We start from the raw sequence: 19,324 nt of genomic DNA on the forward strand, positions 1-19,324 counted from the left end.
AATGTCTCTGCTTTTGAATATGCTCTCTAGGTTGGTCATAACTTTCCTTCCAAGGAGTAAGCGTCTTTTAATTTCATGGCTGCAGTCACCATCTGCAGTGATTTTGGAGCCCAGAAAAATAAAGTCTGACACTGTTTCCACTGTTTCCCCATCTATTTCCCGTGAAGCGATGGGACCAGCTGCCATGATCTTCGTTTTCTGAATATTGAGCTTTAAGCCATCTTTTTCACTCTCCTCTTTCACTTTCATCAAGAGGCTTTTTAGTTCCTCCTCACTTTCTGTCCTAAGGGTGGTGTCATCTGCATATCTGAGGTTATTGATATTTCTCCCGGCAATCTTGATTCCAGCTTGTGATTCTTCCAGTCCAGCGTTTCTCATGATGTACTCTGCATAGAAGTTAAATAAGCAGGGTGACAATATACAGCCTTGACGTACTCCTTTTCCTATTTGGAACCAGTCTGTTGTTCCATGTCCAGTTCTAACTGTTGCTTCCTGACCTGCATACAGATTTCTCAAGAGGCAAGTCAGGTGGTCTGGTATTCCCATCTCTTTCAGAATTTTCCACAGTTTATTGTGATCCACACAGTCAAAGGCTTTGGCATAGTCAATAAAGCAGAAATAGATGTTTTTCTGGAACTCTCTTGCTTTTTTCCATGACCCAGTGGATGTTGGCAATTTGATCTCTGGTTCCTCTGCCTTTTCTAAAACCAGCTTGAACATCAGGAAGTTCATGGTTCACGTATTGCTGAAGCCCGGCTTGGAGAATTTTGAGCATTACTTTACTAGCGTTGACTTATGTACAATGAAATCCTGCTGTTAAAGAATGGATCTGTGGGACACTTTGGGTGAAAGGAAGTCCCTGGTCCAGTAGGCATTTTCCTTACATGGGCAGCCTTAAGAAGTTGTTCACTGATGCGTGTGGAAAAACATGAGCTTTTGCTTCATGTACACCCTTAACCAGTAGATGTTATGCAAAGTCCTGTGCATGTATTTTTCTACTTATTGTTGGTAAGTAGAACAACTGAATGAAATCAAGGAAAAATTCTTATAGGCTTGAAACACCAAGGATTATCTCGATTTTCCTTGAGAATAGTAAATTTAACTAAAGATAGTTTGTATTTTAATATATTTGAGGAGAAGAGAAGCAATGGGATGTTTAATATATTTGGAGAAGAGAAACACTCAAGAAGAGAAGTAATCAAGTATTCCTAGCTTTATATCTTAAAGTACAGTTATTCTAATTATTCTCCATGGGCATTGTAGCCCTCATAGTTTAGCAGTTGTGCTGTTCCAAAATGTATGGAGGACAGGGTAAATTTAGAGTGCTTTTCACAGCATTGATTCTGTTCCTTTGATCAATGGTCTGGGTATTTTAAAATCTAAATCATGCAGATTTATGACACGCTGAAAACATGCTATTCTTCCCCACCAAATCTGTTTGTCAAATTTACAGAGTAACTTTCCCACAGTCACACCCTGTTCTCGGGATGCTCATATCTTACCAGAATATTTTTCTCACTGTATACTATACTTACTGGGATTTTTTTTCCGTATTAAATTCTGTTCTGTTCAGTCTGTAAGCATAAAATCCCCTGAAAATATAATTACTCCATTTTTTCCCTTTACGGCATCATTTATCTTTGCACTATCCACATAGTTTACACATTTGCTACTATCTTTCTCTCTTCCGGATCTAACAATGTCTAATGTCTAACAATTTGTTAGACATCATTCAGCTGGGCTTTATGGTACCCTAGTGGCTATCTCCTAATTATATGGGGAAAACTACAAGATATCATTATAATCTAATATATGTGATTATGTTTTCATTCAAGCAAATGTCAAACATAATTTATAGCCAGTGGATCAATAAACCAATTATAGAATAACAAATGATCCATGCTAAGCAGGCAGCAATTATTGATGACAAATATGATAATAAGTTTTCATTTTTTTCTTACATCTAACCAGAACTTCAGTGTTACAGACCATATATTAGTCAGGATTCTCCAGAGAAATAAAACCAATAGGATGTATATATATTGAAAGTGATATAAGAATGAGAGCATGCAAATATAGAGGCTGACATATTCCAAGATCTGCTATGTACTCTGTATACAAAATATAAAAACAACAAGGACCTACTGTATAGCATAGGGAACTTATTCAGTATCTGTAATAACCTATAATGGAAAAGAATCTGAAAAAGAAAACATGTGTTCTATGTGTGTGTGTGTAAATGAATCACTTTGCTGTATACTTGAAATGTAAATCAACTATTCTTTAATCAAAAAAAAAAAAAAAAAAAAAACCAACCAAAACAATCTTAAACAACAAAATAAATTCCAAGATCTGCATTCAGTAAGCTGGAGACCTAGGAGAGTCAATGGTGTTGATTTATTTCAAAGACCTGCAGGCTTGAAATTCAATGTTTCATTTCCAGTTTGAAGGCAAGAAAAAGCCAATGTCCCAGCTCAAGGTCAGTCAGAGAGGGGAAGTTCTTTCCTCAACTTTGTACTCTATACAGCCTGATTAGATGAAGCTGCTGCTGCTGCTAAGTCGCTTCAGTCGTGTCTGACTCTGTGCAGCCCCATAGAAGGCAGCCTACCAGGCTCCGCCCCTGGGATTCTCCAGGCAAGAACACTGGAGTGGGTTGCCATTTCCTTCTCCAATGTATGAAAGTTAAAAGTGAAAGTGAATTCGCTCAGTCATGTCCGACTCTTGGCGACCCCATGGACTGCAGCCTTCCAGGCTCCTCTGTCCATGGGATTTTCCAGGCAAGAGTACTGGAGTGGGGTGCCATTGATTAGATGAAGCGCATCCACACTATTGAGGGCAAACTACTTAGTCCATCAGCTTCAATGTTAAACTCATCCAAAACACAGAAACACCCAGAATAATATTTGACTCAATATATTGGGCACCTCATGGCCCAGGCAAACTAAGACATAAAATGAGCCATCATAAAGCATAGGATGCTTCACTGCCTTTGTTTAGTTTCCTCACTATAGACTGAAGGGTTTGTTCTGGACCCACGGTTTCCAAATTCAGCTGAACTTCAGACTCACCTGGATACCTTAATACCACCGATTTTTGCTGCTCAGTTGAGATCTAGTGAATCAGACTTTCTATGAATAGAGCCCAGAAGTCAAAGTCATTCTGATTCTAAGTTCTTCAGGTTGATGGTTGGAACTCTGTAAGTTATATTTCCCTATTGCTGGCTAGTTTCTTCAAACAGAGCTCACCAGGAGGAGACTGGAATGCAGGAAAAGGAAAGCAGGAATTTCATGATTCCTATTTGCTTTGTACCTGTCAGCATCACTGTAGAAGTGGCACTTACACTCGGGAAAAATTTGATTCTAGTTTTCAATTTTTGTTGGCATGTTCATAACTAGTCTCATTTTGACCCCCGAGAGCCACCATCTCATAGTCCTAGGTCTGGTTCTCCAGTTCCCTTATTTGCTCCTCTGAGGCATCAGTGCAGGAGGAGCAATGGTCCTTCCTCTAATATCAGAGCAAAGCTGAGGGACTCTTCTGAGTTTCTGAGATCCCAACATCAGGTAATCAGCATACAATCCTCAGATGTCTGAGCCATATCTCCATGGCCACTCCTCTGAACTCCGGGTTCTGATAGTTCCAAACCCTTCCATCTGCTTCTCCTACTTGTTGAGGTAGTAGCTGCTCCCTGCCTTTTCTACCTGGTGTTCACCTTACCGTTGCTTCTGGCTGTTACTGGGCTTCAGCATCCACTTCGCCAATTCCATATAAGTCTTCTGTCAATAGGCTTAATGCAGTTTGTGTTTCCTGGCTGATGACTGTCTGCTAGATGTTAGTGAACTACCCCTGTGAACCACTTGCTGGACCAGATGTCAGTCAGATTGGTCTGCTTTTTGTATCTCAGACATATCAAGCTTTTTCTGGCTTCAGAACACTTGCACTTTGCTTTTCCTCTGCCTGGGAAATTATTCTCTTGACATTTTAGGCTTCTTCTGTCATATATTTGAGATTTTGGCCTATGTACTCCTTTTTCAGAGAATCCTTTCCTGATAACATTACAGAAAATATGTGTTCTGAAATTACTCTCTGTCATTATGCTCTGTTTACAGCATTTATCATCATTTGTAATTATCTGGCATGTATTTGTTTACTAGCTCGTTATTTTTCTCCTCAACCAAAATGTATGTTCTAGCTGTATCTCTAACACCTAGAAAGTGTCAGGTACACACAGAAGATCAATAAATTATGTCTGTTACATAGAAAAATCTTTATTAAGATTATAATCAAACTTTCAGTATCCTGAAATTCTTTAGACCTTCAGGATGTCTATTACTTTTAATATATATTCCATAATGATCTAAGCTCCCATACTGGATAATTGCAGGAAGTCTAATTTTCTTCCCAAATATTTTTGATATCACTCCTTATGTGCCCTAAAAATCTATTTTGTCTTGCTTATCACTTCTTTTTCTCCCTTATAGATTGCCCACAGCTTCTCATCATAACTTTCTCATTCCTGAACATACTTCATCCCAAAACATAGATAAAAGCCTCTAAGCACAGCTAGAGCAGTACTCTCGTCTTTAGCCATTTTACCAAGTGTTGAGAGCATAATATTGGTAATAATAACAATGATGTATTCAGCACTTGCTAGGGTGAGAGACTGTATATATTGACTTAATTACGCCACCAATCCTATGACAAAGTATTATTATCTGTGTTTTCTAGATAAGACACTGAAGCAATGGGGAGATACATAAATTTCCCGAAGATATTTAACTAATAAGTGATTAACCCAGGATTTAATCCCAGACAGTCTGCCTGCAGAGTTCATTCTCTTAAATGGAAGGGAATTATAATCAACAGAAGGAAAGGTTAAAACTGACCATCTGAAGACGTCCTCCTCTGCTGTGTTATCTCATTCTCTTTGATCTAAGTTCTCCCAACAGACACATCTTTGTCAGCTGCTGCTTATTTCCAGATCACTGGGGATTGCTTCTCTTTCTTTGGGATAAATTAATCTTTTCTCAGCTCTATTTCACTCTCCCAACTTGCTCTAGGCAGAGAAAATCAATATGTCTTAACAACACAATAATCTTTGCAAAGACTAACTTAACTCAAAATTAGAAAAGTCTTTTACATAGCTAAACATTAACAACAGCTTGATCTGAAACGTGAGCATTTTCATTTTCTCATGGTCTTATTTATGCGAGGCTAAAAAAGTCACCAAGGAGGTCCTTATAATAGCAAAGGGAGGATGCTGGCATTTGCCTTATAATTTAGAAATGGCTGTAGCCTTTAAAATAACATGCTTTTCTCTCCTCTTTATATGCCAGAGACTGCAAGGGTTATGTGAAACAACAGTGGCATTTGCTATGCCCAGGAACTAACAGGAAGAGGGGTGACAGCATGACACATGGCTTTAAGTGTTATAAAGTAGCCTTTGAGAGCTGGGAAGTAGCAGCAGTTGGTTGAGCAAAGATAACACGACAATGCCTAAAGAGTGAAGCAAAAATCCAACATGACCACCAGGAGCCTTTAAGAGGGCAATCATGTTAAGAGTTTGGGGAGTAATGCTTTGAATAAGAAGGATGTTAGAAAAGACTGATTCTCCTGGTCTGAGAAGGTAGAGACTCTTGATATATTAGAAACCCAACAGTGGACCCAACTTCTCTAAATATTTTAAGGACAGTCCATGCCTAGATGGGTTGGAGATTAAACCATTGACAAAACAAAAAGACAACCTACTGAAGGTGAGAAAATATTTGCAAATGATATGACCTATAAGGGCTTAATATCAAAAATATGTAAACAGCTCCTACAACTCAGCATCAAAAAAACAACTCAACTGAAAAATGGACAGACCAGAAATGACATTTTTCCAAAGAAGATATGCAGATGACCAATAGGCACATGAAAAGATGCTCAACATCATTAATCATCAGATAAATGCAAATTAAAACCACAAGCTGTCATGTCACACCTGTCAAAATGACAATTATCAAAATGACCACCCATAACTACTGGTGGCAAGGATGTGGAGAAAGGGGACCCTCATACACTGTTGGTGGGAACATAATTTGCTGCAGCCGCTGAACAGCATGAATGTCTCAAAAAACTAAATGTAGAACTATCATATGATCTAGCAATTTTACTCCTGGGTGCATATTAAAAACAACAACAACAACTCTAATTTGAAAAGATACAAGACCCTAATGACCCTAATGTTCATAGCAGCATCATTTATAATATCTAAGATATGAAAGCAACCAAAGTGTCCATCAACAGATGAATAGACAGAAAAGACGTACACATATAGGCATATATACACACATACACATACAATGAAATACTGTAGTGTGTGTGTGAAGGTCACTCTGCTGTATCTAACTCTTTGTTACCCCATGGACTGTAGCCCACCAGGCTCCTCTGACCATGGACATCTCCAGGCAAGAATACTGGAGTGGGTAGCAATTCCCTTCTCCAGGGGATCATTCTGACTCAGGGATCAAACCTGGGTCTCTTGCACTGCAGGCAGATTCTTTACCATCTGAGTCAATGGAATATTACTCAGTTATAAAAAGGAATTTGTAATAATATGAATAGACTTGGAGGGTATTATACTGTTAAATAAGTCAGACAAAGACAAATAATGTATGATATCACATATTTGGAATCTAAAAAATATAACAAACTAGCATGTGTAGTGTGTATAGCAAAATGGAGACAGACGCAGATAAGCAAAACAAACTAGTGGTTATCAGTGGGAAGAGGGGAGGGCAGAGAGGTAAGACAGATGTATTGGATTAAAAGGTACAAACTATTATGTATACAGTAAATAAACTACAAGGATATAGTGTATAACACAGGAATACAGCTAATATTTAATTATAACTATATATGGATTCGGGCTTCCCTGTAGCCTCAGTGGTAAAGAATCTGCCTACAACGCAGGAGACCTTGGTTTGATCCCTGGGTAGGGAAGATCCCCTGGAGGAGGGCATGGAAACCCACTCTACTACTCTTGCCTAGAGAATCCCATGGACAGAGAAGCCTGGCAGGTTGCAGTCTACAGGGTTGCACAGAGTCGGACGTGACTAAAGTGACTAAGAAACAGAAGTATATGGACTGCCTTGGTGACTCAGATGGTAAAGAATCTGCCTGCAATATGGGAGACCTGGGTTTGATCCCTGGGTCGGAAAAATCCTTTGGAGAAGGGAATGGCAATCCAATCCATTATTCTTGCTTGGAGAATCTCATGGGCAGAGGAGCCTGGCAGACTACGGTCCATGGGGTTGCAAAGAGTTGGAGTTGACTGAGCAACTAGTACTTTCTTTCACAAACAGAGTATAACCTTTAAAAATTGTGAATCTCTATGTTCAATACCTGTAAAATTTATATAATATTATAATCAACCATATCTCAATTTTTTAAAAATAATAAAGTTTTTCCTATATTGAAAAGATATTTGCACACCCATATTTACTATAGCATCATTCACAATAGCCAAGACATGGGAACAACCTGTGTCCATCAACAGATAAATAAAGATGTGTGTGTGTGTGTGTGTGAGTGCATGTATGTAATAAATGCATATGCACACACACATTCAGCAGTAAAAGGAAGGGACTCACACTATTTGTGACATGGATGGCCTTTGATGACATCATGATAAATGAAATGAGTCAGACAAAAAATGGCAAATTCTGTATGATATCACTTATATTTGGAATCTAAAAATGATAAATTCAGAGAGTATAAAACTCATAAAAACAGTTGAATGGTGGTTAACAGGGGCTGGGAGCTGGGGAAAATTGAGAGTTGTTGGTCAAAGTGTACAAACTTCCAGTTATAAGCCAAATTCTGGAGATCTAGTATGTAGCATAGTGACTATAGTTAACAATACTGTATTATATACTTGAAAGTTATGCTAAGAGAAAGAAAGAAAGGGAAAGGGAAAGTCACTCAGCCGTGTCCTGCTCTTTGCAATCCCATGGACTATACCATCCATGGAATTCTCCAGGCCAGAATACTGGAGTGGGTAGCCTTCCCCTTACTCCAGGGATTGAACCCAAGTCTCTGGCATTACAGGTGGGTTCTTTACCAGCTGAGCCACAAGGGAAGCCCAAGAATATAGGAGTGGGTAGCCTATCCCTTCTCCAGCCAATCTTCCCAAGCTAGGAATTGAACCAGGGTCTCCTGTATTGCAGGCGGATTCTTTACCAACTGAGCTATGAGGGTAGATTTCAAATGTTGCCGCTTCCCACACACAAAAAAGTAATTACGGAAAAAAGTTTATCCTATTTGGAAAGTTAATATATTACACATGACTTGGTAGTTTAATGGTTCAGCTGCTTTTTAAAATTGTCTACCTTGTCTTCTCTTGATTTTAAAGAGCAATAGCCTAAAATTGACCAAGCAAAGAATGACAGAATAAGTCTGTCCCAAATCCCCAAACAGGTTTGATTTTGCATGCAACACACAGAATTAAAAAACACTGATAAATCTTTGAATTCTTTTTTTTTTAAGTCTTTAGTGTAGAAGATAAAAAATTATTCAGCTGAAAATAAACGAGCCATAAGTTGTTTATGTAACTGTCTGAGGATAATATGTCAAAGAATATTATGATAGTAAACTGATAGGAAAAAGATTTATTCGTCTCAAGTCTGAAATGATTAAAAAAAAGCTGTTGGAGAGCATGTTTGAAATGTCATTCTGCCTCACTGAACTACATAATTTGTATTGATAGTTTATGATCAGACTATTTTTAATTTAATGTGCATGGCAACTTTTATGAGCATGTCGGCAATTATTGCAAACTGAATTTCACATAAAATATATCTGTTTCACAGTACTTTGCTTTACTCATCTTAAATATATTACCAGATAGGTAACAGATTCAATTTCTTTCATTTTCTTTGTAAAATAAACTTAATTTCTGGACATTTTGGATTAACATAAAGTTGAAAATAGAGAGAATTCCTATATAACCCAGGCCCAGTTTCCATTATGAACATATTGCATATTTGTTATAAATAATGTTGACATATTACTAACTAAAGTTCATAAATTATTCATATTTTCTTACTTTTACTCTGATGCCCTTTTTGTGTTCTTGGATCCAGCACATTAATTTTAGTTAACAGGTCTTAGGTTCCTCTAGGAAGTGATAGTCCCTCAGACTTCCCTTGATTCTGATGACCTTGAAAAATTTGGGGAATACAGGCCATGTATTTCATACACTGTCCCTCATTTGGGATTTGTCTGGTGTTGTTTTATGACTAGATTGGGGTTACAGGTTTCTGGGAGGAAGACCATATGGAAGATGCCCTTTTCATTGCATCATATTATGGGTAAATACTATGAATATGACTCATCACAGTTGATGTTAACCCCATCACCTGGCTGAGACAGTGTTATCAGGTTCCTCACCTATGCTGCTGCTGCTGCTGCTGCTGCTAAGTCGTTTCAGTCGTGTCTGACTCTGTGCGACCCCATAGACGGCAGCCCACCAGGCTCTGCCATCCCTGGGATTCTCCAGGCAAGAACACTGGAGTGGGTTGCCATTTCCTTCTCCAATTTCTCAACTATAGAGTTACTCTATTTTCTCTTTCCATATTCTACTCTTTGAAAGGAAGGTGCTTCCTTAATTAAACCTTAAGGAAGGTTTAATTCTCTGGGGGTGCCATAACAAAGTACCACCAACTGGCTGGCTTAAATATCAGATAATTATTGTGTCACAGTTTTGGAAGCAAGAAAGCCTGAGGTCAAAAAAGTCAGCAGGGTCAGTTCCTCCTGAGGACAGTGAGGGAGAATCTGCTTCATGCCTTTCTCCCAGCTTCAGGTGTTCGCTAGCATCTTTGGAGTTTTTTGATTTGTACACACATCATCTCAGTCTCTACCTTCATGTTCACTTGATGTTGTCCCTGTGCCCATTTATGACTGTGTCCAAATTTCCCCATTTTAAAAGGAGAAATAGAAACACAGATGTAGGTAACAAACATATGGATACCAAGTTGGGGAGGTGGAGAGTAGGATAGATTGGGATTGACATTTTATATACATATAAATAAATTATATATATATGAATTTTATATATGCATAAAATGTCAATGAGGCTGACTATGTACAAAATAGATAACTAATGATAACCTACTATATATATAGCACAGGGAAGTCTACTCAGTGCTCTGTGGTGACCTAAATGGGAAGTAAATCCAAAAAAAGAGGGGATATATGGATAATTGATTCACTTTTCCATACAGCAGAAAATAACACAACAGAGTAAAGCAACTATAATGTAATAAAAACTAATTAAAAAAATGACTCTAGTCATATTTGATTAGGAGCTCACCCTACCCCAGTACGGCCTCATTTTAAATAACTACATCTGCAATAATCCTAGTCCTAAATAAAGTCAAATTCTGAGGTAGCAAAAGCTTGGGCTTTAGCAAATAAAGTTTGAGGGAATACAGTTCAACTGATACTAAAACTGAGGCTCTAATACTTTGGTCACCTGATGCGAAGGGCCAACTCACTGGAAAAGATCCTGATGCTGGGAAAGATTGAGGGCAGAAGGAGAAGGGGGAGACAGAAGAAGAAATGGTTGGATGGCATCACCAACCCAATGGACGTGAATTTGAGCAAGCTCCTGGAAATAGTGAAGGACAGGGAAGCCTTGTGTGCTGCAGTCCATGGGGTCACAGAGAGTCAGACAGGACTTAACAACTGAATGATAACAACTTAACCCATAACAGTTGCTATATACAATGCACACTTAAAGAGTGGGGAGTTACAGTCTACCTCATTTATTTATATTAGAATGGACTCATTGGTACCTGCTTTATATTTGGGGTTATACCCCAATATTATTTTGTTCCTCAACTTTGGCATTTGGAGCTCTTTCATTTGGCTCCTCTGGTGCCTTTAACATATTCCCAACTTTTTTTATATATTTTAAAAAATGTAGCACTTCCTTACTTTCTGCCCCTACAAAATGCTCCAGCCTCATCTTGTATATTTCCTGCCCAGTATCACAGTCAAACTTTTCTCCAAGGCCCCAAAGAGCCCTGGACTCTTTTGTTGGAGAATGGTATCAGCAAACAAGATCAGGGCATGAGGTGTGCTCATTGCTTCCAAGTTGCTTCTATGTCCTGTAGGTCAACAAAGTAAGGAGATATATGTGTATAGAGTAACCTATGTATATATAATATCTACATATATTTCCACATGTAACAATCAAATCTATATTCACCAAAATGAGTTCGTACTAATGTCTCCAACTGTCATCCACTACCATGTGATCTTCTAGCCTCTTCTCCTTGCTTCTATGTAACTTCCCACTATAACACTGAGTCATCTGAAAACTACCACCTACCATCCATTCACTTAATTGTAGTATGTTATTTATTCACATAGTAGTAGTATATATTTATAGCAGATTTTCATTTACTTTTAATCTACAGAATTATTAAAGTATAAATATTTATAAACCAAGCATAAATATTTAAATATGCAAAATTGCATGCAGTTAATAGCTTACATTTCCTAGGAATAGCTGCAGACTAAATTGAAAAGTAATTTCTTCTCTGGATCATTGTGAATGAGGACATTGCCATTACTAAAGTGCTTTCTGTTTAATGTAATATGTCAAAATTAAATATGTTTAATGTAATATGTTAAAATGTGCATTATACCAATTAGAATAAGTGAAACAAACATCAACTTTATGTTTTCATAAAGTAGTAAATAATAAAGTGTATGTAATCTCCCTAACCCTCCCATTTCTCTCTCTCCATACATATATATATATACAACACACATATATATTATTTGTATTTATGTCATGTATATGTACATAAATATATTTTACATACCCATACAAACATGTAATAAAATATAATTGTGGAAATTTCATAAGTAATGGAATAATTATTGAGCTTCTAAGACAGAAATAAGATATAAAGGTAAAAGCCAAAAGGCATTTTCAATATAGTATTAATAATTGTTTTTGGTTATAAGAGGGAAAACATGCTTCTGATGCCAGAGGTTTGTACTGGTAGAAATCCAACTATGTTAAGCATTATGAAATGTAACCTTGTTTTTGTTCATCATATGCAACATTGAATTTTGCCTGCCTTCTGTAAACTCTATATGGTATAGTATTTATCAATAGTGGGTTTTTAAATTTTGTTTGGTTTCAGTTATAAGTTTGGTTTTAATTGTAAAGACCTACTTACTGTTTCCAAATAGGAAAAGAAGAATGTCAAGGCTGTATATTGTCACCCTACTTATTCAATTTATATGCAGAGTACATCATGAGAAATGCTGGGCTGGATGAAGCACAAGCTAGAATCAAGATTGCTCGGAGAAATACCAATAACCTCAGATATGCAGATGACACTACCCTTATGGAAGAAAGCGAAGAAGAACTAAAGACCCTCTTGATGAAAGTGAGAGTGAAAAAGTTGGCTTAAAGCTCAACATTCAGAAAATTAAGATCATGGAATACGGTCCCATCATTTCATGGCAAATATGGGGAAACTGTGGCTGACTTTATTTTGGGGGGGCTCCAAAATCACTGCAGATGGTGACTGCAGCCATGAAATTAAAAGACGCTTACTCCTTGGAATGAAAATTATGACCAACCTAGACAGCATATGAGAAACCTATATGCAGGTCAGGAAGCAACAGTTAGAACTGGACATGGAACAACAGACTGGTTCCAAAGAGGAAAAGGAGTACGTCAAGGCTGTCTATTGTCACCCTGCTTATTTAACTTCTATGCAGAGTACATCATGAGAAACGCTGGGCTGGAAGAAGCACAAGCGGGAATCAAGATTGCTGGGAGAAATATGAGTAACCTCAGATATGCAGATGACACCACCCTTATGGAAGAAAGTAAAGAGGAACTAAAAAGCCTCTTGATGAAAGTGAGAGAGGAGAGCGAAAAAGTTGGCTTAAAGCTCAATATTCAGAAAACGAACATCATGGCATCTGCTCCCATCACGTCATGGGAAATAGATGGGGAAACAGTGGAAACAGTGTCAGACTTTATTTTTGGGGGCTCCAAAACACTGCAGATGGTGATTGCAGCCATGAATTTAAAAGACGCTCACTCCTTGGAAGGAAAGTTATGACCAACCTAGATAGTGTATTTAAAAGCAGAGACATTACTTTGCCAACAAAGGTCCGTCTAGTCAAGGCTATGGTTTTTCCTGTGGTCATATATGGATGTGAGTTGGACTGTGAAGAAAGCGGAGTGGTGAAGAATTGATGCTTTTGAACTGTGGTGTTGGAGAAGACTCTTGAGAGTCCCTTGGACTGCAAGAAGATCCAACCAGTCCATCCTAATGGAGACCAGTCCTGGGTGTTCATTGGAAGGATTGATGCTGAGGCTGAAACTCCAATACTTTGGCTTCCTCATGTGAAGAGTTGACTCATTGGAAAAGACTGTGATGCTGGGAGGGATTGGGGGCAGGAGGAGAAAGGGGCGACAGAGGATGAGATGGCTGGATGGCATCACCGACTCAATGGACCTGAGTTTGGGTAGGCTCTGGGAGTTGGTTGTAGACAGGGAGGCCTGGCGTGCTGCAATTCATGGGGTTACAAAGGGTCGGATACAACTGTATGAACTGAACTGAGGCAGAATATTAAAAAGCAGAGACATTCCTTTGCCAACAAAGGTCTGTCTAGTCAAGGCCATGGTTTTCCCAGTAGTCATGTATGGATGTGAGAGTTGGACTGTGAAGAAAACTGAGCACCGAAGAATTGATGCTTTTGAACTGTAGTGTTGGAGAAGACTCTTGAGAGTCCCTTGGACTGCAAGGAGATCCGACCAGTACCTCCTAAAGGAGATCAGTCTTGGGTGTTCACTGGAAGTACTGATGTTGAAGCTGAAACTCCACTGCTTTGGCCACCTGATGCAAAGAGCTGACTCATTTGAAAAGACCCTGATGCTTGGAAAGATTCAGGGCGGGAGGAGAAGGTGACGACAGAGGATGAGATAGCTGGATGGCATCATCGACTCAATGGACCTGAGTGTGTGTAGGCTCCGGGAGTTGCTGATGGACAAGGATGCCTGGCGTGCTGCAGTTCATGGGGTTGCAAAGAGTCGGACATGACTGAGTGACTGAACTGAACTGAACTTACTTCAAGGCAAAGAAAAAAATGAGAATGTTTGGGGACAGACCCCCAAATTAAACAGTTAATTAAAAATAATGAGTTTATGTCTAATTGTGTGGTATAGGTTCTGAGCATTCACTGACTACAAACTTGGATCTAAGTTTTCTATCAGTTCCCCTGTGGTGGACACCTCTTCTGCAAGCCTTCAATGTCTTTCAGCTTCATTTGTCTTTTGTCTCAGTTACCACTGTGGTAACCAGTTCTGCCTGGAACTGGACTGACTTCACACAGCCGCCAACATGACATCTGGGCTCTGGACCCAAGCCACACTCTCACCTCCCATTCTGCAATTTCTCTTTTGATAGTATTTTATTTTGAGTCCTTGGCTTCTCTGTGAAATCTCATCATTGTCATCAGCAAAGGAACATGATAATCTTCTTGCTCTCAAAATGTGATTCCTGATGTCATTTTCCTTCTTGTATTCCTCTTTTCTCAGCAAACTCTTATGTATCTGTGTGCTTACTGTGTTATGGAGAAAGCATTAGACACAAAATGGGAGCCTATCACATGGGAGCCTCTGGGTCTTTCAGGGAATATGGTAAGACTATGGCAGTTTATTACAGCATTAGTAGAGTTGATAATAGCATTTTTTTAACCTTCTGCATTTGTCTTAAAAGCTGAATATGAAACTTCATGAAGAGCTTCCTGTACATGAGAAGAAAAGGCTGGCTGCCCTTAGGCAGTCAAAGAACAAGGGATTTAATTTTTACTTTAGGATCACTGAGCTCTTTCAGAGAGAAAAACCTGCAGATGACATTTAATTGCAAAGGCAAGACCAGCATTACATGGGCAGATATCCTTGAAGGAATGAATTGCCTTATCAAGGCATCTGCTGCTAATCCCATATCACATGGAATTCATTCACTTGGTCACCTTTGTAACTGACTGACTGCTTTTATTTTTTTTAATGTTTTATTTTATATTGGAGTAAATAAAGCTTATGTTCTACTAGTCCTTCTGATAATATTCTGAGATTCTTCATGCAAACTGGGGAACAAACTAAGACGACAGAGAACATTGAGACTTGCTTCCAAACCATCCAAAGTGAAATTCAGGCTGTGAGATGATGATACTTTCCCTCCAGTGGGGACGTTATAACCTTCTATTCATGGGAAATTCGATTAAAATGTGCATCTCTGCTGTTGCCTGTAACATTTAATTCGTATCTTAACTTGCTACTGCTGTGCTCAAGATTTTCAAATCAAATATTAAAAATGAACTTGTCAACTCCAGCAGCTTTATGCTGGGAGTTAAACACTTCATAAATTCTCCTCCTTTTTTTAGTCTATTAAAATACACTTATAAGTGAATGTGCAGTGGCCTAAATTGTTACTAGGTAATTTTTACAATGAGTTTTAAATTAGGTTCTCTCCACACACTCACTAATCCACCTCATTTCCTGTGTGTATTTTCTTCTTCATGTCAGATTCACAATCTCAGAATCTAACAGAAGGCATTGTGTTGTTTGAAAAACCTCAGAAGATAGTTTAATATCACATAAACTTACTTTTCTATTCTATGCTTTTGAACTATTTCAGATCTACCTAACTAGCAATGCAAAAAAAAAAAAAAAAAAAAAAATCAGAGTTCATTAGACATGTCTGCCTTTGAATGGAAAAATTATGACCTTATAATTCTTTAATAAATATTCAAGATTGAATATCAAGATGAGTTTTCTCTGTAAAAATACATATACTAGTTAACAGTTACATAGTGATGTCACCTGTGTAAGTCAGAATTATTTTTACTTTCAAGTGGGAGAAGAAGAACCTCACATTAAATTTCCTGGATGTGATGAGGTATGGTCGCTTTTATGAATGGCTAGGTCCTGAGGCTCCTTCAGATTCTGTAACTCTTGCCATCTCTGCTCTTCAGGTGGTCCATAAAATGGCTGCTGAAGTCATCCACTTAAATCTTTCAAGTTTACTAACCTCAGTGGTAGGATAATCTTTTCCAACAGTCCTTAAAGAAGAGTTCACAAAAAGGCATGTTTGTTCGGCATGTAACACTACTCACTTGGATCAGGGCTCTACAGAGCCATGTTTGGGTAGACCTACCTCACAAGGGCTTCCAAGTGGTGCTAGTGACCCATCCACCAGTGCAGGAGACCTGGGTTCAATCCCTGGGTAGGAAGCTCTGCTGGGGGAGGGCATGGCATCCCACTCCAGTATTCTTGCCTGGAGAATCCCATGGACAGAGGAGTCTGGTGGGCTACAGTCCACAGGGTTGCAAAGAGTCGGACATGACTGAAGCGACAAAGCACGCATGTCTCACAAGAAATATCCTTATGGCCCCACACAAACACATGATATGGTTTTTCCCAGAAAACAAAAGTTCCATCACCTAAGAAAGGAAGGGGAAAAAATAATGAAAAGGCAAAAATAATGGTAGTTACAACAGTCTATCATTCTTTGTTTTGGTCTCTCCTCACATTTGAATTTGGATTGTATTCTCCTGGGTTACAGAATTTATCATTGTTGTATTGTGATTATTTTTATATTTCTCATCTGGATCAAACTTGGAAAATCTTAGAGATAAGATGTAAATATTACTAATTTTAAAATATTGCCACTATCCCATTTTCAGAGTCTAATCCAGTATTTGTCATTTAGTAGTTCTTCAATAGATAATTACTAATTTTACTAAATAATTACATGTAACTAATATTCTTTTTTCCCCCGCCTCTGTTTTGGCATTCCTTTATCCTCTTATTCAGCTCTTGTGAGTCCTTTTTTTTTTTTTAATTCCCTTTAAATTTCCATTTTAGCTCATTCTCAAATCATTTTCCTAGGAAGCCAAAAGAGAAAAATACGTAAGCTTAATAATACATATTATTTACAAAAGACACTTTCACTTTTCAAAAAGAGTCATCTCAGATCTATTTTTAAAAAGCAAAAATACAAAAAATTGAGTTGTTTCATACATGAAGCTAACTAAATATGCCTAAAATATCTATGCTGTCATTTTCTCAGATTCATGAAAGAACTTTGATTTCTTGTTGGCCCTCCTACCCTCCATCTCCAATACCTGTGACATACTAATTGCCATTCTTACTTAAAATGAAACTAATTTTGATTGTGTCGCATTATGCTGCATTTTTGCCCTGAACTTTTGGCATGTTTTCTATCATTTTCTATCATGAGTCACATGTATTGTTATTTAATTTATTATTTGCTCAGAGCTAGTCTCATCCTAATCAAACTCAATGAGTTTTACTTTGTTTTGACAAGCAACACCCAGCACATGTCCAAAGTCTATGGCTCTGGACTGGTCCTGAGGCTGTTGTAAGGCTGAGGTTACCCTGAACTACATGCAGATTAACAGATATGTCCCAGATCACCACGAAGAAAATAAAATTAGAAGAGCTTCCTATGCAGCCTCTTTTCTTATGCACCCTCTTAGTGCTTAAACACTTCTTCCTGCATTCCTGTATCATGCCATGTTTAACTGAGTTGTTTTTAGTTACTTCTGTCTTGAGTGTCTTCCTGGAAAAAATTTTCTGGGTTATTTTTACTCATCTCCTTCTTCAGAAAAGCTTTCCTTAAACCTGAAAAGATTTGGGTTACCCTATTGTGTACTGTGGTATCACCTTGCAATATATTTACCAGCTTATCATTGGTCTTAAGTGGACACTTAAAAATTAGTTCTGTGTTCCCTACTCAGAGAAGGCAATGGCAACCCACTTCAGTACTCTTGTCTGGAAAATCCCATGGACAGAGAGTCCTGGTGGGCTGCAGTCCATGGGGTCACTAGGAGACGGACACGACTGAGCAACTTCACTTTCACTTTTCACTTTCATGCATTGGAGAAGGAAATGGCAACCCACTCCAGTGTTCTTGCCTGGAGAATCCCGGGGATGGGGGAGCCTGGTGGGCTGCTGTCTCTGGGGTCACACAGAGTCGGACACGACTGAAGCGACTTAGCAGCAGCAGCAGTGTTCCCTACTATGTTGGTGGTAAAGAACCTGCCTGCCAATACAGGAGCTGTAAGAGATGTGGGTTCAGTCTCTGGGTGGGGAGGATCCCCTGGAGGAGGGCAGGGCAACCCACTCCAGTGTTCTTGCTTGGAGAATCCCACAGACAGAGGAGCCTGTCAGGGTACAGTCCGTAGGGTCACAGAGTCAGACATGACTGAAGCGGCTTAGCACACACTGTGTTGTAAACTCAGTGAAAACTAGGACCACCTTGTCTCATTCACTACTGAATATCCAGTCCAAATACAATAGCACACAGTAGTCTGATCCCTCAACAATTTTTAAATTTTGTTTTATTTTATTGTGATAAGAACACTTGACATGAAATTTACCCTGTTAAACATTTAAGTATACGGTACAATATCGTTGACAAGTAAAATAGTGCACAGATTTCCAGAGCACTTTCATTCTATTTGACTAAAACTTTATGCCCATTAATTAGCAACTTCTCATTTCTCCCGCCCTCAAATCCCTGGCAACCAACATTCCACTCTTTGACTCTTTGGTTCTTTTAGATAATTCATTTAAGTGGAATCATGATATATATCAGCATGATATACAGAAGCTATCAGTCTTCCCTGATAGCTCAGTTGGTAAAGAATCTGCCTGCAATGCAGGAGTCCTGGGTTCCATCCCTGGGTTGGGAAGATCCCCTGGAGAAGGGAAAGGCTACCCACTCCAGTACTCTGGCCTGGAGAATTCCATTGACTGTCTAGTCCATGGGTTCGCAAAGAGTTGGACACGACTGAGTGACTTTTGCTTTCACTATCTTCACCTTCATGGTATATATATATTCTGTGCCTGACTTATTTCACATAGCATAATTTCCTCAGAATTTATGCATATTGTTACATATTGCAGAATTTTCTTTTTTTTAAGGCTGCCTAGTATTCTGTTGTAAGTGCATACTACATTTTCCTTATCTATTCATCTGCTGATAGACATTTTGGTTGCTTCCACATCTTGGCTATTGTTAACAGTGCTACAGTGAACAAAGAACTGCTAGTATCTCTTGAGATTCTGATTTCATTTATTTTATGTAAATACTGAGAAGTGAGATTGCTGGATCACATGATAGTCCTATTTTTAAATTTTGAGGAATTTCCATTCTGTTTTCAATAACAGCTGCACCATTTTGCATTTCGACAAACTGGGAAAGGGTTCCAATTA

Source organism: Budorcas taxicolor, chromosome 6 (genome assembly GCF_023091745.1).
Source record: "Budorcas taxicolor isolate Tak-1 chromosome 6, Takin1.1, whole genome shotgun sequence".
Lineage (NCBI taxonomy): Eukaryota > Metazoa > Chordata > Mammalia > Artiodactyla > Bovidae > Budorcas > Budorcas taxicolor.